The sequence below is a fragment of the Cricetulus griseus genome (assembly GCF_003668045.3).
Source record: "Cricetulus griseus strain 17A/GY chromosome 1 unlocalized genomic scaffold, alternate assembly CriGri-PICRH-1.0 chr1_1, whole genome shotgun sequence".
Taxonomy (NCBI): Eukaryota; Metazoa; Chordata; class Mammalia; order Rodentia; family Cricetidae; genus Cricetulus; species Cricetulus griseus.
This window is the reverse complement of record NW_023276807.1, coordinates 103,558,247-103,579,737: the sequence shown is the minus strand read 5'-3', so window position 1 is coordinate 103,579,737 and position 21,491 is coordinate 103,558,247. Positions and strand designations below refer to the sequence as shown.

The 21,491-nt window shown below is 41.4% G+C and overlaps 1 protein-coding gene across 10 annotated transcripts in view; it reads right to left on the bottom strand.

The window, feature by feature from the left end:
- The window catches only part of Add1 (adducin 1), a 59,408-nt gene extending 53,144 nt beyond the window's left edge, over positions 1 to 6,264 (bottom strand). For 9 of the 10 annotated variants that reach the window (XM_027387156.2, XM_027387159.2, XM_027387158.2 and 6 more), the window contains exon 1: positions 6,112 to 6,264. The gene's annotated coding sequence lies outside the window, so the exon portion shown is untranslated. The remainder of the gene's footprint in view (positions 1 to 6,111) is intronic. The other variant, XM_027387157.2, reaches the window with a different exon arrangement.
- Between the last annotated feature and the right edge of the window lie 15,227 nt (positions 6,265 to 21,491).

Below are 21,491 nucleotides of genomic sequence, written 5' to 3'. Positions count from 1 at the left end.
AAATAAACTACTGTATTCTGTTCGAATCAACACATGTAGCACCAAGATTTCATAAGATTCTCACTTCAACTCAACCTCTAAATGAACAGCATTCAAAGGGTGTGGTTTTGAAAACAACAATGGGTGAGGCAACTAGAGAGAAGCCACCCATCTGTAAGTGGACAAATTTAAGTGAACTCTACTGCACCCTAGCTTGTTTATGTTTCCAAAATTGCTGGATTTTTGTCATTGTACAGAAAAGAATCTGGCTTGGGATTCTGTCAAAATTCCGTTCTGTTGGGGGAGGGGAAAGAACATGATCAAAATACAGTGTATGAAAAAATTTGTTTTAAAAAGTCATTTAAAAATTTTTAAATTTTTATTACCATACCAATACTGATTTTAAAATGTGTTGGATTCATGTCTAGTGTTTAGGCCCTGGAGTCAGACCACCGGTGTTATGATCCCAGTTTACCTAAGCGTTACTTTTCTTTTTTTTTTTGGGGGGGGGGTGGTTGTTTTGTTTTTTGAGGCAGGCTTTCTCTGTGTAGCCCTGGCTGTCCTGGAACTTGCTCTGTAGACCAGGCTGGCCTCGAACTCACAGCAATCCACCTGCCTCTGCCTCTAAGTGCTGGGATTAAAGGAGTACACTACCACACCTGGGCTTATATTAGTTACTTTTCTATTGCTGTGATAAAACACCATGACTGACGGGCGTTGGTGGCGCATGCCTTTAATCCCATCGCTCAGGAAAAGCCACAGAGAAACCCTGTCTTGAAAGACCCAGAGAGAGAGAGAGAGAGAGAGAGAGAGAGAGAGAGAGAGAGAGAGATCTGTTTGTCTCTGCCTCCTAAGTGCTAAAATACATGTGCCACCAGATCTGACCTAAGATTACTCATGTGTGTGTGTGTGTGTGTGTGTGTGTGTGTGTGTGTGTGTGATGTGTGCAAATGCCTAATGAGACAAAACCAAAACCAAAACCTGTGTTATAACTTCTGGGACTGGATTTAATAGGATTCACTCATTGTCATGGCTAGTTTTATGCCAATTTGACAGAGGATAGAGTCATTTGGGAAGAAGGAACCTCAATTGAGAAAATGTTCCCACCAGACTAGCCCGAGATGCATTTTCTTGATGGATATGATTGATGTGGATCACTTTGCATCAGTCCTTACTTCTGAGTTCCTGCCCTGACTTCTTTTGATGGACTGTGAAGTGGAGGTGTAAGCATCCCTTTCCTCTCCATGTTGCTTATGGTCATGGTGTTTTACCATGGCATTAAAAATTCAGACACCCAATGCAGATGCTTGGAATCCAACCTGGGTCCTCTATAAAAGCAACACGTGCTCTTCACTGCTGAATCATCATCTCTCCAGCTCCTAGAACCCCCTTTTAGTACTTTATTTTTTTTTTAGATTTATTTATGTGAATGTTTTGCTTGATGTATGTATGTGTGTTACATGTATGCCTGGTGCCTGTGGGTGTTCAAAGAGGGCTCTGGATCCTCTGGAACAGGAGTTAGATGGTTTTGAGCCACCATATGGGTGATGGGAATGATGCTAGGTCCTCTAAAAGACCAGTAAGTGCTTTTCTTAACCACTGAGACACCTCTCCAGCCCCAGCGTCATTTTTAAAAACACAAAATGACTGGCCTACAGACTCCAATCCTATGTTCAAGATATAGATTTCCCGATCCCTAAGGAACACATATTCATATGAAGCTAGATCTGAACATGTCCAACACTTTTAAAGAACAAGTTCAGTGACAATGTTGATGTTGTGTTTTGTTTTGTTTTTTCCTTCAGACCAGAGAGGAATAAGTTATCAATACATCCCAGGTCACTCATACCAACTGTTTTAAACTGTATTTCTGAAAAAAAAAAAGATCAAAGGCAAACCGAGCTAAACCTGTTTCCTTTTACTCTTTCCACATTTCCTAACTGTGAAAAGTCAGAACAAACATTAACTATAAAACAGTGCTGGAGAGCTGGAGAGATTGGCTCAGTGGTTAAGAACACTGACTGCTCTTCCAGAGGACCTGGATTCAATTCCCAGCACCCGTATGGCAGCTAACAACTGTCTGTAGCTCCAAGATCTGACACTCTCACACAGACATACATACAGACAAAACACAAGTGCACATAATATATAAACAGTTCTATTGCAGTTTAAATCATGCTAAATTCCTATTTTAAAAAACATGTTTCTGACCAAACTAAAAAAGCATTGGAATATTTACGTGTATGTTAAATAAGACTCAGTTATTATTGTTACATTTTTGTTTTTTATTCTATTTGTGTCTCTCTTTTTTTTTTTTTTTTTTTTTGGTTTTTCGAGACAGGGTTTCTCTGTAGCTTTGGAGCCTATCCTGGCACTCGCTCTGGAGACCAGGCTGGCTTTGAACTCACAGAGATCCGCCTGCCTCTGCCTCCCAAGTGCTGGGATTAAAGGCATGCAACACCAACACCCGGCCTTTTTTCTTTTTCTTTTTTTAATTATAATGTTTTTATGCATGCTAGGCAAGCATTCTAGCAGCTAAGGTACAATTCCAGCCCTGTTGGCTTGTTTTTTGGCCTTAGTGAGTTTTAGTTCAATGATTAAACTGGTACAGCAAGGAACAACCCAAATGTTCAAATTGCAGTTTCTAAACACAGTTTAAGTGTTCTAAGATGTATGGGATTAAAAAAAAATTGATTTCAGATTGGAATTTTGCCATGAGTTATATGTCAGAAACAGGACAATAATCTAAACAATACACCTTACAAACATAGCCTGTATGCAATAGTGTACATTTTTTCATTTCAGTGCTAGAAATCAAACCCAGGATTTCATATGTGCTACATCAGTACTCTTATAGTGAGTTTACCATCCAGCCCTACAAAATATTTTAAATAATTTTGTGCATGAAACAAAGTTTGTGTATCACAGACTGAGAGGGTCTTTTTGCTTTGGGGATGATTAGTAAACTATGTGTTCAGGCCTGCATTTATGACAACCCAACACATCAAAGTCACAATAAAACTCCAAAAATTCAGGGATATAGAAATGGTTCAGTGGTTAAGACAACTCTTTCTTTTATAGAATACTGAGGTTCAGTTCCTAGCACCCACATGTTGGACCACAACCACCTATAACTCCAGTTTCAGGAGATCGGACACCATCTGATATGTTCCAGCACCAGGCATATACGTGCTACACAGACATACATGCAACCAAACATGCATGTTCATAAAACAAATAAGCCTAAAAACTCCAAAGTCCATGTTGTCTTGGACTTTAGAGCAATTTGGATTTTAGATTTTTAATTAGGGATGCACAACTCCTATTTTTCATTAAACAGCACTTCAAAGCCCCAATACTGAAATTAGATGCTATTAGAAAACAATTTCAAGACAGGGATGAACTCAGTTGATAGAGTACTTGCCTAACATTCACAATGTCCTGGGTTCTGTCCCCACCCCCACCCACACACCCTACTGTAATCCCAGCACTTCCAGGGGTACAGGCAGGAAACAGGACCATCGATTAAAGTTTGGGGCTGGAGAGAAACAGATCAGCAATTAAGAGCATTTGTTAATTTCTAACGAGAACTCTTAAGTACTTTGATTTCCTGGGGTTGGATATGGCTCAGTGGTTTGAATACAAATACTACTTTTAAAGAAAATCTGAGTTCAAATCCCAATACCCACATGCTGCTCTCAATCTTGTAACTCTAGTTTCAGGGGATCTGACACCCTTTCTGGCTTCCACTCCCACCAGGCAGGCAAGTGGTCCACAGACATGCATGCATGCAGACAGAACACTTGTAAAATAAAAATTTTAAATTAAATGTTTAAAGAAGTTTAAGCCTAGCCTTCTCTTCTCGAAAATTCAAGGGCACTTAGGGCTACATTAGACTGTCACCAAAAAATAAAATAATAAAAAGCAGCAGCAAAACAGAACACATGAGACAGAGACAGGAGGATCTCTGTGAGTTCAAGACCAGCCTAGTCTACACAGTGAGTTCCGGGCCCTGTTAAAGAGCCCTGGTCTCAAAAAAAAAAAAAAAAAAAAAAAAAAAGACAGTTAATTTCTTTCCAGATGTTTAGAAGTACACAATGTATATTAAAAGTAGAATAACACATTTTGTAGATATTCAGCTATTAACTGTTGAGAAGCTGAGTGAGTAAATAACGACTTGTTTAATGATACTCTCTCAAATGTGAATGTGTGTATATGTAAGAGTTCAATGTGGGAGAGAGGAAATAAAAAAAGGACAATCAATACAAACTAAGCCTCCTATAGTAAAAACACCTGGGGACCTGTCTTAGTTAGGGTTTCTATTGCTATAATAAAACACAAAATCAACGTGGGGAAGAAAGGGTTTATTTCATCTTACAGCTTGTAGTCCATTATCCAGGGAAGTCAGGGCAGGAACTCAAGGCAGGAACCTGGAGACAGGAGCTGATTGCTGCAGAGGTTATGGAGGGGTACTGCTTATTACTGGGCTGCTCCAAAGGCTTGTTCAGCCTGCTTTCCTACAGCACCCAGGGCCCCTGCCCAGCGGTGGCAGCGCCCACACAGTGAGCTCCCACATCAATCATCAATCAAGAAAATGCACTATAGGCTTGCCCACCAGCCAGTCTAGTGGGGACTTTTTCTCAATTTAGGTTCCTTCTTCTCAAATAAGTCTAGCCTGTGTCAAGTTGACATCAAAACCTAGCCAGCACAGCATCTTCTGAAGCATTTCCATATTTAATTTCCCGACTCAATGTGATAACATGAAAGGAACAGGGTTTTTTGTGGCAAATCAACAAAATTAAATAACAGTACCAGATAATATCAAGTGTTAAGTGAAAATCTAAATAGTTTGTATAAAACAAACTTTAGAAGGGAAGACTTTGGAGGCTGGTTTAGGATTTAGACTCATTTCATTTACTGAATCTCACTAACCTACACACCACATTAGTAAACTAACAAATCACACCACCTGCATCGCTGTAAACCACATCTAAACCCCGAAAAGCCGTTTTGAATGTCAAAACCATTCACTTCCTCAAAAAACAACTTTCTAGCAGGGTGTGGCGTAAATCCTCACCTTAATCCTTGAACTAGGCGGGCAGAGGCGGAAAATTTCAGTTCCAGGCCCTTTAATCATAGAATAAAAGTGTGATTTATACATCACTGACTGCAGTTTATACATTAAAGACTGCAATTTTTAGAATCCCACCCTTATAAAATTCACCCCCGATCTGAAATTTCCTTCCCTTTCTGGAGCCTGTTGAATCTCCTGGCTCTCCCGGCTGGACTCAGCCGATCTGTCAGCATTCTAGTTCCTATTTCGATTAAGATTTCAGTCCACTTTTGACAAACACAAAATCTCAGTTATTACAACTGAGCGGTAATGCATACAGCTATTAGCTCTGTTCTTGGTCTTTGGGGATTAACAATTTTAGGCCGAAAATGATATGGTCAAACCAACAGCAGTTTCAGGTGAGCCGAAATATTTATTTCAAGATGGGGGTGCATAAAACAAACACAAATCACCTACCAAATACTTTGAACCAGGAACTGAATTACAAAAAAAGAAAGAAAGAAAGAAAGAGAAAAGAAAGTGTTTTAGGGAGAGGTCTAAACGAAACAACAGGGAGGAAAAGCAAGCCCCATCTCCAGGAAGTTCCATAACCAACTCATTACTACCATCCTTGGACAGTGCTGGCTTTTTCTCTTAGGACAGAAGGTGTCATTTTTAAAAAGAGCCGACAAACGGGACCCAGAAGCCCCTAAACACAATCTCTGCAGTGTCCAGCGCATGGGGCCACCACTAACACAATGCTGACCCGGGAGGACCCCTGAGGCCCACCAGTCAGCTCAGAGACGAGCTGCCACTTCCACAGAAGCAAGCCCACGTCCGCCGGGGGGCTATCCCGGGAAGCGACGCTGCAGTGTCCTCACCCCCGCACTCGGCGGCAAGCGCAGAGACCCCGGGCGCCCGCGCCGCAGCGACCTCGCCGCGCCCTCCTCAGTACAGGCAGGGCGCCCCGGAGGCCCCGGGCCCTGCCATGCCCTGCCATGCCCTGCCCGCCCAGCACCGCCGCCCCGGCCCTACGCCTGCTGCGGGCCCGGAGACCTCGCCGCGCTCGCGGGCCTCACCTCCGCGGAGAATCGGGGGCAGCGCGCAGCTTCCCGGGTCCGAGTGCGGCCCGCGCCTCGCCTGCGGCTCGCGCTGGGCTCCGCCCCCTGGCCGCCGCGCACACCCGCCGCCTGCCGCAGCCCTCGGCCTCTCCCGCCCTCAGCCCACAGCCTTCAGCTCGCCCCCGCCGCCCAGCTGGGTGCGGCCTGCGGCGCTGCAGTCAAACAACGAAAAGCTCCATTGGTCTGAACGCCCCGCCGCCGTCCAGCATTACTCTCTGTTATTGGTCAATTTTGAGCAAGGGGTTGGGCCGGGGAAGGGCCGGGTCCTGGGAGGTGGAGAGAGGGTTGGTCTCTCTCTCCTCAGGTTGAAGGCCGCGTCACTGTAGGGTTAGTGGCTGCCTGGGCCGCCTCAGGCAACAGGCTGGCGGCCTGCTGCACCTGCTCACCGCAACCGTTGGTTCTCCCACTGAGACTGTCACACCGGGCCTTCGTGCACTCCCATAGCAAATGGACCTGGTCTGGGTGCGCTGCAGGCGAGAGGGTCCTTAGACTGTTTGGGAACTGTGCTGTCAATCAGGGTGGAGTCAGGACTGCGATGTCTGTGGGCTCTGATAAGGCTCCACTGACAGGAAGGGCCCGCCGGATGAGAGTGGACTAACAAACACCCAGGCCTCTTCAGAATCAGGGAATGGGGCTAGGCGAGGCCTTGGCAGAACTAGTCCACCTGGCAGTGGCCTGGAAACTTTTCTAAGGGACCAGACCAGCCCTGTCCCTCCTAATATTTCTAAAAGATCCAACGGAAACAAAGGGGCACAGCTTCTTGTCGCCCTCATATCATTGAAGGTTCAAGCCTGGAGCCTGGCAAGTGGTAGAACAGTGTGGTATCCAGGCCTCTCCTCACAGCAGGAGCTCTGACTTTTGACGCCAGAAGGGTCGGGAGATTGTGATTCCAGTCAGTAGGCTCTGTTCTAGGAACATTGCCCCTAGATGTTGACATGACTTCTCTTCCATCACTTCAATTCCCTCAGCACCCAGAAACAAATCTGACCCATAAGAGATGTCAGTTAAGACTTCCTGAAAGAGAGAGGGGTGGATGGTTGAAATATGCTGATACATGTAGATATAAAAATAAAACATAAGTCAGACATGTAAAGGTGAAAGTGCACAATGTCTGAGATGTCAAAACGTTGGATGGGGTTAGGAGTCAATTATTTCTGAACTTGAGGAAACTAGGGGAAATGAACACGGAGAAGAAACTGGGAAAGAATGAGCGCACTGGGGAGCTATAGGACAACTTCATAGGTCTCGTATATGTGCCACTGGAGTCCTGAAAAAAGGAGGTGAGGGCTGGAAGGGCAGAAATACTTGAAGATTCAAACTCAGAAATCCAAAGAGCTGAAGTTGGAGTCTAGGGAGATGGCTCAGTAGCTAAGGGTGCTTGTTGCTCAAGCATGAGATCTGAGTTTGAATCCCCAGCACTCGTGTTAAAAGCAGGACATGACCATATACCCTTGTAACCCCGGTATTGAGAGCAGAGACAGGGTGATTTCTAGAGCTTGCTGGCTGCCAGACCAGCTCTAGGTTCAGTGAGAGACCCTACCTCAAGGGAATAAAGGCAGAGAGTGACAGAGAAACACCTGATATCTGGCCTTTCCACACTTGCACACATACACACACACATTCTACACACAGATATCACAATCATACACACATACACACAAAAGAAAAAGCCTAAATAGCTTCTAAAAGCTACTGAGCCCTGAAGTGGGTTCAACCAGATCCAGAGGTACCTGATCCAGACACCATGTCACTCACTACTATATTCCAATGTCTCCTATTCCATATAAGTGTGTACTAGTAAGGATTCTGCATGTCACAATGACAGAGGAAGGAAAGGAGCTTGTCTTGGCATGTTGGTGTAAGCTGAAATGCGTCTAGAACCGCCATGTCCCCATTCAGGAGTTCCACTGAAAAACAATGAGGAGATAGCCCAGTAAACAAGTTTCAGGTAGTAAACTTGGCCATTGCCACAGTATGAAGAGAATGTGGCTTGGACGCAGGGACAGTAGTAAATAGCTTAACTAATTGGTCAGGAGCCTGAAAGTGGTTATCTAGAAGAGAGAGGATGGATTGATCTGAGGCTTGTGGATGGATTTATGGGAACTGTCACAAAGAATGAAGATTTTTTTTGTTTTTTTTTTATTTTTGTTTGTTTTGAGACAGGGTCTCACTATATAGCCCTGGCTGTCCTTGGGAACTCACTATATAGAACACGCTGGCCTCAAACTCACAGAAATCTACCTGCCTTTGCCTTCCAAGTACCAAACTGGGTGAAGATCTGTGTATTACACATTGACTAGACAGCATCCACACCAAGGCTCTAAACAAGCAACAGGCATGAACAACCCTCCAACAACCCTTCACAGCTGTGGCAATCACACAACGGTCTCAGGAGTAAAAGCAGCCATAGAAGCAGGGTGAAGATGGCACAAACCAACATTAGGTGCTCCATTAAAAAAAACAACAACAACAACAAAAAAAAAACAGTTTATCTGGGCATTGGTGGCGCACGCCTTTAATCCCAGCACATGGGAGGCAGAGGCAGGTGGATCTCTGTGAGTTTGAGGCCAGCCTGGTCTACAGAGTAAGTGCCAGGATAGGCTCCAAAGCTACACAGAGAAACTGTGTCTCGGGGGGAAAAAATTATTTATTGTATGAGATTGCTTTTTCTACATGTGTATATGTGCACCACGGATATGGCTAGTGCCCTTAGAGACCAAAAGGCATCAGATCCTCTGAAACTGGAGTTACATGTAGTTGTGAGCCACCGTGTGGATTTGAGAACCAGACTGGGTCCCCTGCAAGTGCAACAAGTGCTTGTAATCTCTGAGCCATCTCACCATCCCCAAGATTTACGTTTTTAGTATTTTCATTTATATGTATGTGTTTGTATCCATTTGTGTGCCACACCTGTACTGATGCCAGTGGAAGCAACAGAAGAAACTGTCAGATCGAATGGAGCTGGAGTTGGGGCAGTTATGAGCCAGCCAACATGAGTGCTGGAAAAAGAGCTCCTAACTGCTGAGCCATCTCTCCATTGCCCTAGGCACTCCTTTTAACAGAGGCTGACCCAGCTGTTGATACTGCCAGATTTCCAACAGGTAATCATCAAAAGGTATATCTGAACCCCTTGGCAAACCAACAAACCCTTGGGGACAAGATGATTACACTGGAGTCCTTCTGTCCTAGAAGGCAACGCTGAGCTGACAAGGATTACCACATATTTGGTGGTAATCCTTTTCTTCCTTCAGTAATTAAGCAAGAACTATGATTCAAAAAACGTATAAAATAGGGGCTAAAGAGATGCCTCGGCAGCTAGGAGAACATAATGCTCTTGCAGAGGACCAGAATTTGAGTCCAAGCACCCATGTCAGACAGTTTAGAGCTGCCTGTGAGTCCAGCGGCAGGAGATCCCACACACTCCTCTGGACTCCATGGCACCTGCACTCGAATGTGCAGAAACTCACATGAAGACAGACATATTTATATACCCATACTTTAAAAATAATTCCTACTGGATGTGGTGGCACAGGCCTTCAATCCCAGAACTCAGGAAGCAGAGGCAGGCTAGATCTCTCTAAGTTTAAGGTCAGCCTGGTCTACATAGTGAATTCCAGGCCAGCCAAAGCAACACAGCGAGACCTCATGTCAAAACAAAACAAAACTTTAAAATCATAATAAATCTTTGAAAGAATTTACACAATGTCTGATTTTCTGAAATGGAATCAGGACATACCTATCTAGTATCAAAGATTTTATGCAAATGAGTTGTGGCAATAGATTGACACACTTTGTTCATGCCACAAACTGCACCATCCAGAATCATTCTATTGATGAAATAGAATAGCTGCATCAAGCCAGGGAGTGGTGGTGACACCTGTAATCCCAGCACTCGGGATGCAGAGGCAGCAGGTTTCTGAGTTTGAAACCAGCCTGGACTACAGAGTTCCACAACAGCAAGGGCTACACAGAGAAACCCTGTCTCAAACCACCCCACCCCTCAAAAAGAAGAAAAAGAATAACTGTATCAAGACTCAGATGAGGCATTGACATGGAGACACAACATACTTTTCTCCAGGAACTAGTACACTCTGGACCAAAAAACAATTTATGAGGCTCTCTCCCCAGTAAACATAATTCCTAGTGGTCCACTTAGGAAGTTCTGTTCCATTAAGTTCCCTTAGGTACTGGTCACCAAAGATGTCATGTCTACTAGGGGATCCAGTAAAGTTGAAATTGGCTACTACCAGTGTGTATGTATATACAATAATTAAATGTACATTAAAAAAACAACTATGAGGGTCAGTATTCCAGCCAATTTGGTTACTGTTCTCAGGGATTATTAATTTACTTTTGTAACCTCTAGGAAGAAGAAAAGAACATTAACTCTAGAATTAGGTAAGAGACTTTCTAATTAGGAGAAGGGGGAAATAGAATGATTATTTTAAGTTACTCAGTCTAGAAGAATAGGAAACGACCAGCCAGGTGTTGTGGTGCACACATATAATCCCAATACTTGTGAGGCATGGGAAGGAGGATGACCAACCAGTTCAATGCCAGCTTTGTCTGCACAGTAAGTCAGAGGCCAGCTTAGGTTATATAGCAAGACACTATCTCTAAAACCAAAAACATAGGGTTTAGATGGCTCAGCAATAAGAGCCTGACTACCCTGAGGACTTAGGTTTGATTCTCACAATCTAGATGGTGACTTACAACCATTTAAAATCCAGTTCCAGTAGATCCACTGCCCTCTTCTGGCTCTGTGAGCACCAGGCATACACATGATACACAGACATAATACATGCAGGCAAAACATCCGCACACATAAATTAAGCTATATTTTTTAAAGAATTGTCCTTCCTACCCAGTGAAAGAAAGAAGCCATACACATTAGTAGGTGTCCATAGTCCCAGCTACAGATGGAAATATGAGAATTTCTTTTTTATTTGTTTTTTGTTTTGTTTGTTGTTTTGTTTTGTGACAAGGTTTCTTTGTGTAACAGCCCTGGCTGTCCTGGAACTTGCTTTGTAGACCAGGCTCAAACTCACAAGAGATCCTAGAACCTCTGCTTCTCAAGTGCTGGGATAAAAGGCGTGTGCCACCATGCCCAGCTGAGAATCTCTTGATCCCAATAGTTCAAGAGGAGCTAGGACAACATGAAAGAAGACCCTGTGGGGAAAGAGGAGTAAGAAAGGAAAAACACAAGCTGGGCTGTGGTGGTGCACTCCTGTAACCCTGGCACTCAGGAGGCAAAGGCAGGCATCTCTTAGTTCAAGGCCAGCCTGGTCTACAGAGCAAGTTCCAGGACAGCCAGGGCTACACAGAGAAACCCTGACTCAGGAAAAAAAAAATAGAAAAACCACAAACAGAACAGTTAAAAACATATGAAATGGGGTAGGGTGTTTAACTAGCAATGACAAAGCCTTGGGTTCAAGTCTCAGAACCACAAAAAATTTCATTAAAGATAAAATAAGTTCAAAAATAAATAGAGCCTGGTGGGTGGTGGTGATGCACACCTTTAATCCCAGCACTCAGGAGGCAGGGCCAGGAAGATCTCTGTGGGTTGAGACCAGCCTGGTCTACAGAGTTCCAGACAGCCAAAGCTACACAAAGAAACCTTGTCTCAAAAAAGAAAACAACAATAAAATGAACTGTGGGATCAAATGCAAATGGATGAAGTTAAAAATACATGATATGTTGGGCTGGAGAGATGGCTGTGTGGTTTAAGAGAGTTGTTGTTCTTGCAGAGAACAGGAGGTGGGTTGCCAGTACCCACAAGGCAGCTCACAATCTGTAACTCCAGTTCCAGAGGATCTGTCCCCTCTTGTATTCTCCATAGGCATTGCATGCACATGGTGCACAAGCATAAATATACTCCCAGACGTAAAAGTAATTTTTTAAAGACAAGATATAACTTACTAATAAAAATAAAGCATTTTACAAAAGTCTAAAAGAAATAGAAGTACTAACAGATCAAACTTAACAAAAATGCTAAGTAAAACCATAATGATAAAATTACATCTCATTTCCAAATCTAGCAGAAGACCCTAATGAACAGAGAGGTAGGATCATTTTTATGAATCAGGAGACAAAATATTAGGAATTTTCACACTAGGTCAATTTTCCCAAGCCAGTTCATAGCTGTAATGAATTCCAATCAAAGTAACAAAAAGTTGTTATTAGAACTGATAAGTTGGTTTTAAACTATATATGGAAGCTAGCCATGGGCCATACACCAGTAAGCCCAGCAGTTGAGAGGTAAAGAGTGGCAACAGCATCGGGAGTTCAAAGTCATCCTTAGACACACAAGTTTAAGGTCAGCCTAGGATATAGGAGACTCTATCTCAAAATAGTCAAAAATACTAAGTATGGTAATAAATTGATATGTAGAGGTGTGTGCAGTGACAAACATCTATATTCCCAGTTACTTAGAAAGCTAAGGTAGGAGACTCATTTAAGCCCATGATTTTGATAACAGCCTGGTTATTGTTTTTTTTAAAAAAAGGCAGGAAGGAGTCATGCAATACAACATGGCTCACATAGGAGTTTTATTGGGAGAGGAGAGAGAAGGCAGAAAAGGGGACTGAGAAAGGGGCATGGAGGGGGTGCAGGGGTGGATAGTGACTGTCCCTGGGGACAAGAGTATCAGAAGAGAGAGAGAGACAGAGACAGAGAGAGAGAGAGAGAGAGAGAGAGAGAGAGAGAGAGAGAGAGAGAGGAGGTGCAGAGAAAGAGAGGGAGAGAGATGGGAGATGAGCAAGACACACCTTTTATAAGAGAATAGCAAACGTGCACAAGAGATGCTCTTAGTGGCTGAGGATGTATCCTTACAGGACCCCAAAGGCAGGCCAGTACAGATGCCTGAATACTAACACTGGGTAACATATATAAGACCTCATCATTCAAAACACATTTTTAAAAAAATAAACTGGGCATGGTGGTGCATGTTTATTTAATTCCAACACTAAGGTAGCAGAGGCAGGCAGACCTCTGTGAGTCTGATGCCAGCCTGGAAGCAAATTCCAGAGGCTATCTCAAAATAAATACATAAATAATTTAACTAACAAATAAATTCATCTTAGGGGAGGGACCCACAAGGCTCTCCCTCTCTGAGGATGTATGCAAAATTAATGGTGGCTGGGGGAGGGTGAGAGAATAAACTGAGATCCTCAGACTTGGTGGAAAGCATTCCACTGAGTCATCTCACTGGCCCTCAACTGTTTTAAAAATAAAAACTGGGGGCTGTAAAGACAGCTTAATTGGTAAAATATTTGTACACATATATGTGGACCTCAATATAATCCCAAGAAACCAGGCATGGTGGTATTCACTTATAATACCAGAACTGGGGAGGGGGAGAAGGTAGCTAAGGCTAAGGATTAGGTTGGAAACGTAACCCAGCGTTGCAGGAATTCTAATAGGTCTTAATAATAAAAACTCGGAGTCAGCTAGCAGGGGGTAAAAGCTGAAGGCTCAGAGAGGCAAAGTGGCCAGCCACTAGAGTTCTTACCTACCCATGCTCAGACCAAAGGGGCCATCGTGTCCTCAGACTACCTCCTAAGACTGCTCAGACTGCACTGTTCCTCAGACTGCACTGCTCCTCAGACTGCCTGCTTCAGACTGCTTCCATCTCTATGAATCCCCAGACTGTATCTCTCTCTTGTCTCCTCCTGCCTTATATTCCTCTCTCCACTCAGCCATATCACTCCTGACTCCAATTCCCTAGTGCTGGGATTAAAAGCAAGTGATCCCAAGTGCTGGGATCACCTTTGTGTGAGCTCTGTTTCTCTTTTAGACAGATTCAATCTCATGTGTCCCAGGATGGCCTTGAACTCACAAAGATCCATCTGCCTGTCTCCTAAGTGCTAGGATTAAAGGTATGTATCACCTCTGCCTGGCCTCTATGTTTAACTAGTGTGGCAAGCTTTGCACTCTGATCTTCAGGAATGCTGTATTTCTTAGATCATGAACCAAATATCACCACATTTTCCCTTTTATGTCTAAAATAAAAAGGTTATAACTAATATAAGAAAAACTATATACAATGAGTACAATAACAATATATAATGTATACAGGCAATAAAAACATCAACAAAGTCTAGTCCATTTGCATTTGACAAATTCAGAGAAAATACTCAATTATGTATCCTGTCTTGGTGAGTCCAAAGTCTTGTACCTAATTCACTCTCTATCCTAATTTGCATTACCAATCCAAAACTGTCTTTTGATATCTCTCAACCTCATACACTTACACTTCTTTAGTGAGAATCGTTTCTGCTTCTGGTAAACAAGGAAAACTGTAACTATAACTATCTAGTCTTCAACTCCCTCAGAGACCTGAGAAGGAACTCATATTAACTAAGTAAGCAGGAAGTGTGAGCAGGTGACTTCCAAAAAATGTGAGAAATGACAGAAACAGCTGGCTGCCTGGTCAGTCACCCAAGGTTCTTCTGCAACGCTGGGGCATCCATCTTCAGCCTACAGTCCTAGAATATTTGACAGACTTTTCTGTGAAGCAGGATTTTTGAAGGACTGTCCCACCTCATCTTGACAATGCTTGGCAGTCCTTTCTTTTGTGTCCTGCATACTGTCAGCAGCCAAAGCAAGAGCGCTTTCTTTCCCAATGGCTTACTTTTGCCACAAAGAAAGTAAACTCCATGTGGAGTTTCTCCAATGCCCATTATTTTCTCTGAACTAGATTGGTGCTGCCAGGAACAGACATGTCTCATTGTCATAAAAAAAACCTATGTTATTAAAACATCTTAAATATCACATTTTATAGCTCTCTGAAATGTTTGAAGATGATCTATCTATCTAAAATATATCTGTTTGGCCTTGAAAACATACCTAATATGACTACAAGTTTGATTGTAATAGCTGACCTACTACTAACCTGCATTTCTTTATTATCCTAGTTTGTAATAATAATTTCCAAGGACTAGAAATTTGTGTTACATTGTTATATGATCTGTATAAGTACAATACCTTGAACAAGATTAGAAATATATGTACAGTATGTTTAACAAAATTAATCTCAAATTTGTATCAGTATACAAAATTTGCATTCACTGTATAAAAATCCAATCAAATGTAAAATATTTAAAACTAGTAGTTGCTTTTTAAAATTATAGATGGGTGGTGGTGGCAGTGGCATATGCCTTTAATCCCAGCATTCGGGAGGCAGAGGCAGGTGGATTCCAAGGTCAGCCTGATCTACAGAGCAAGTGCCAGGACAGCGTCCTGAGCAGTTTGTAGTTCAAAGATGATCTTTAGGTGGTGTTTTTCAGCTTAGTGATGTTATCATAGTCCTGGTGGAATTGTCATTATGGGGCTCATCCTCCTTTCAGAGACTTCAAAGGTGTGGTCATGGTTCACTGCATAAAGACTCAAACCCCAAATCATGTACAGGAAGCTAGATGAAGCCTTCTCTAGAATTAGTTAGTACTCTATATATCGATTAATATCATGACAAAAGCACATATATATATATATATATATATATATATATATATATATAATGAATTTTAAGATTAAAGAGTCAAAATAAAACCAGAGTATTATAAGATTAGTGGCAATAAAATAGTCGTATAATTTTGGTTTTTCTTCTGTCGAATAACAGCTGGCTCTTCTGACATGAGACAGAGATTTTGGGTTTTACTTTAACAAACATGCTTGGGTTTAGAGAAGGAGAGAGTCACACTCCAACTCCAAAGCCAGCTTTAATTTTTAACTGGATTGGGACTACAAAAAGACCATTTGCATTATATGTTTGTTGAGAACAGCAGAAACAAACATTTGGGGAAATTAATGAAATTTTATCCTGTTGAAAATATGATATACTAATAGGCCAATTTACTCTTTTTCTTGGACCATTTTTTCTGGATCATTTGTCATTTTTCTTCAGATGTCTCATTTGTCCAGTGGTCTTTGGATTCTTAGCTGGATACATTTAGTCTCCTGAAAAGAAAGAAACTAAAACACTTCTTCAACCCTAATTTTGGGGAGGTTCCCTTTTGGCAAGTTATATCTGACCAAATGAAAAGCATTTTCTAGTTGTATAGGTTAGTTTAGATTAAATGGCCATGCTTCTTGGTAAACTATCACCTCTTCTAATTAAGCGGTCTCTCTTGTTCCAATTGAATCTTTATCAGTTTTGTTGGTATCCATAGCTTTTGTTCTTCTGTGGAAACAAAATCAAAACCCCTTCCCCAATGTAATACATGTCCTGGCTTTCACTGAGGTCAACACATCTTTGAAAGTATATAGACTAATTTAATTCTGTAGTTTTTTTCTATTATCCAATGTCTTTCTGCAGCTGTCATTCCTTTCTCATTAGCATTTTAGAAAATTCAAAGTTAATAAAGCATTATGCAATCTATTTCTTGGGGTCTTTATTACCCCTTTCTGTTTATTTAGTGTATCCTTTGGAGTTTGATCTGATCTTTCTGACTGCCTGCCCTGTAGGATTGTGTGCTATAGTTATAATGGGCTTTATATTATAATAAGCAAAAAACTGTTTAATTTTTTAGAGACATATATTGAGCATAGTCTGCCTTTATTTATGCAGGTATACCCACAATGACCATAACTTCTAGCAAATGTGTGGTTACTGAATCAGCCTTTTCTGAATGCAAATTAGTTGCCCATTGACAACCTAAATAGGTATCGATTGTGTGGTGTACTTATTTTAATTTTCTAAATTCTCCAAAATGGAACACATCCATCTGCCAGATTTCATTTCTTTGAGTACCCTCTGGGTTACTTCCTGCAGGTAGTGGAGTTTGGTTGTATAAAAAACAAATAGGCATTTCCTTGACTTGTTTCTAACTGATGGAAAAGCCTTTTTTTAAACCTTTCCTATTGACATGACATTTTTAATGAAATTCTGAGACCTCCAGCACATTTCTAATCAGTAGTTGATCAGTTTCTTCATTCCCTTCTGCTAGTGGGCCTGGCAGATACATAGGGGATCAGATGTGTTATATATAGATTGGTGATTCCTATTCCTGATTATTTCTTTTGTTTGTTTGTTTTGTTGTTGTTGCTTTTGTTTTTCAAACCAGGGTTTCTCTGTGTAGTTTTGGAACCTATTCCAGCACTCACTCTGTAGACCAGGCTGGCCTCGAACTCACAGAGATCCACCTGCCTCTGCCTCGTGCAGGGTTTAAAGGTGTGTACCACCAACACCCAACCGCCTGATTATTTCTTGTAAGTGAATAAATACTAAAGTCAATTCTGTATCATCTGGTATAAATTCAGCAGTTTCAAATCTTATCATTATTAAAAGATATTATAATTTCTGCTGGGTCTATTCCTACTAATTGATGAAGTCTCAATTTTCCTTTTGGAATTAACTCAGAAACATTTTTCACATAAGTTTTTTAACTTTTTACTCAGTTTATGTGGTTAAAAAGACCCATTCTAAGGTAATACCTTCCCTCTGCATTACATTTCCTGTAGGGGAATGCTTAGAGGTTAATATGACCAGAATGCAGTTAAGCTTTGGATCCACACAATCCACATATGCAATCTGTAATTTCTTTTTCACCAAAAACAATTCTCTTTCAGCGTCACCTGATAATTTCCTGGCACTATTTAAGTCCTTGTCAACCTCTAAAGTTTTGAACAAATTACTCAGTTCATCACAGTGTATCCAATAGTTGGACATAGATAGAAAATGTCTCCTAGAAATCTTTAAATTTCATTTAAAGTCTGCAATCAATCTCTCTTAATTTGCACCTTTTGGGGTCTAATTTTTTGTAAACCTATCTTAGAACCTAAATAATTAATAATATATCTACTCTTTGTATTTTTTCAGGAGCAATTTGTAATCTCCAACAAAGCAAAATTGTCTTTATCTCTTCAAACATTCTTTTTAAAGTCTCTATATTTGAATCAGCTAATAAGATGTCATCCATGTAATGTAAACTATAGATTCAGGAAATGGCTTACATATCATTTCCAGTGGCTGCCATACAAAATATTGACACAGGGTGGGGTTATTTAACATTCCCTGTGGGAGAACCTTCCATTGATATCTCTTAGCAGGCTGAGAATTCTTGTAAGTAGACACTGTGAGGTCAAATTTTTCTCTGTCTTTTTCTTGTGAAGATACAGCAGGAAGCCAGGTGTTGGTGGCACATGCCTTTAATCCCAGCACTCGGGAAGCAGAGGCAGGTGGATCTCTGTGAGTTCGAGGCCAGTCTGATCTACAGAGTGAGTACTAAGATAGGCTCCAAAGCTACACATAGAAACCCTGGCTTGAAAAACAAAAACAAAAAGATATAGTGGGGAAACAATCTTTTAAATTCATAACTATAAGAGGTCATCCTTTAGGCAATAGAGAAGGTAAAGGAATTCCAGAATGTAGAGAACCCATGGCTGAATCACCTTATTAACAGCTCTTAGAACTGTTACCATTCTCCATTTTCCAGATTTCTTTTTAATAACAAATATAGGAGAATTCCAAGGACTGGTTTACTCTTCAATATGATGACCATTTAGCTGCTCCTGTACCAGCTGTTCTAAGACCAGCAGTTTCTCTATTGTTAAAGACCATTGCACAACCCATATAGGTTTGTCTGTCAACTATTTTAAAGGTAGGGCTTTGGTGCCTCTGAAAGATCAGCTGCTGTTGTGTCCTGTCCTTGTACAACCTGAATGGCCAATGACTGTTCTTTAAAATACCTTGTAATACTTTTCCCCAAAACATACGTTAATTAATGGTTTGTTTCTAATATTGGGGAAATGTTAATATGAATATTTTATTGCTGTAACAAATCACATCCCCACAAATTCATTGCTATGTTAGCCACATATGACTTTAATTTTTCTCTCTGTCCTTCTGGCCCTATGCATTTGACCCATCTTGCACTGTTTTACCTGAGATAAAGTTCCAATTCCAAAAAAGTTGAACATTTACCTCCTGAAGAGCCAATTTGGATGCCAAGATTCTGGTGAAATTACTGCTAACCTGCACCTGTGTCTACTAGACCTTTAATGACAATTTCATTTATTCGTATTTTTAATTTTGGTTTTTGTTCATTTATAGAAGATTGCCAAAATACTCACTTTATGGTTTTTCCTGAATTTTTTGTTCTCTCTTCTATTGCTGTTCTATCATCCATAGCAGTATGGTTTCTTACAATAGGCATTAGGTTTTGATTACTCTGGGGAGGAGTTTCCCCTAGTATGACAGGAAACAACTGACTGAATTTGGCATAGGGTCTTTCGAGAGTCCCCTTAAGGAATTTCCCAATGATAAAGGTTACCTGGAATGTCCCTTGTTAAACTACATTCATTAGTCCAATGCCTGCCTTTGCCTCACCTTCTGCATAATCCAGAAGGGAGAGGTGTTCTGTTTGAATTATGCTTAGAAGAAACACTGTTTCTAGGAGCACCCTGTTTACAAACCCTTTTAAGGTGACCTGATTTGCCGCAATTAAAACACTTGACATTTTGATTTTTCTTCAAATCTCTGGAAATGACCTTTCGTATCCATGCATCATCATGGTCGTGAGATTCAACATTGATTGTATCTGGGATCCATTCCTCCAAAGGGGCAGATCTTTGCTTTAAAGGCCTAATTATCCTTTTGCATTTTCAAAAGACAGAGGTTCTTTTATTTTGTTTTCAGAGACAGGGTTTCTCTGTGGCTTTGGAGGTTGTCCTGGAAATAGCTCTTATAGACCAGTCTGGTCTTGAACTCACAGATCCACCTGCCTCTGCCTCCCGAGTGCTGGGACTAAAGGTGTGTGCCACCACTGCCGGATCTGTATCAAACAACTTTTTAAGAGATAAATCAAGAAATATTGAAATGACAACAAGAATTATTAAGATAATTAACAGTATGTCAATCCCAGTTGATTATTCCTTCATTTAATTATTCCAATTTTAAACCATCTATTGTGTAATCATACAGAGACCTAACTCTCTCCATTTTAATAGTCCCCCCCCCCACACACACACACACACGCACACTTTTTTTTTTTTAGGTTTTTGAGACAGGATTTCTCTGTAGCTTTGAAAGCTGTGCTAGAATTTGCTCTGTACACCAGGCTGGCCTGGAACTCACAGAGATCTGCCTGCCTCTGCCTCCTAAGTGCTGGTATTAAAGGTATGCACCAACACTGATCAGCTTTTTCCCATTTTTGTAATGTGGGAAAAAAAACTCGATTTTAACTAATTCCCTCCCTTTAAGAATACCCAATTGTTTCACCAAATCTACCTCTGATGATGATGAAGATAAGAAGCTGATTGCTGCTGTGTAGAACAGTAAAAGGCTGACTCAACTTCAAAGCTTGGTAGCAGCCTGAGAAGGGGGTCCAGGGAAAGCCCACCAGGAGAGAAGAAAGGAAAACCTAGCTGGTGGGGTGGTGACTCTGACCTCTTGTAGCTCTGGTCTGTGCCTGTGGCTGCAAAGCCACAGGCAAATGCCTTTTTCATGAATTTGTGCCCCAAAAGTTGGGCACCAGTTGTTTTACAAATTCGAATAGGTCTTAATAATAAAAACTCAGAGTAAGCTATCAGGGGGTAAAGCTGAAGGATCAGAGAAGCAAAGTGGCCAGCCACTAAAGTTCTTACCCATGCTCTGACCAAAGGGGCAATCCTGTCCTCAGACTGTATCTCTCTCTTGTCTCCTCCTGCCTTATATTCCTCTCTCCACTCAGTCCTATCACTCCTGTCTCCAACTCCTTAGTGCTGGGATTAAAGGCATGTCACTCCAAGTGTTAAGAAAACCTTTGTGTGAGGCTCTGTTTCTCTTTTAGACAGATTCAATTTCATGTATCCCAGGATGGCCTTGAACTCACAGAGATCCATTTGCCTCTATCTCCCAAGTGCTGGGATTAAAGGTGTATATCACCACTGCCTGGCCTCTATGGCTAGCTAGTATGGCTAGCTTTGCACTCTAATCTTCAGAAATGCTGTATTTGTTAGAGAATAAACAAAATATCACTACAAACCAATGGTAAAGTGCTTGCCTGGCATTCAAAAAGCTCTAGGCTTTTTTCTTCAGGAAAGAAAAACAAAAGTTAAAAAAAATGAAACAATAAAAATAAGAACTGAGGGCTGGAGAGATAGCTCAGAGGATAAGAGCACTAGCTGCTCTTCCAGAGGTCCTGAGTTCAATTCCCAGCAACCACATGGTGGCTCACAAACATCTGTAATGAAATCTGGTGCTCTCTTCTGGCCTGCAGGCCTACAGACAGACAGAACACTGTATACATAATGAATAAATAAATCTTAAAAAAAAAAAGAACTGAGTATCAGAAGATGCCACAGTTAGTCTAGATAAGCCAGAGCTGGAGAAGATATTTATATCATGTTACAGATAATGT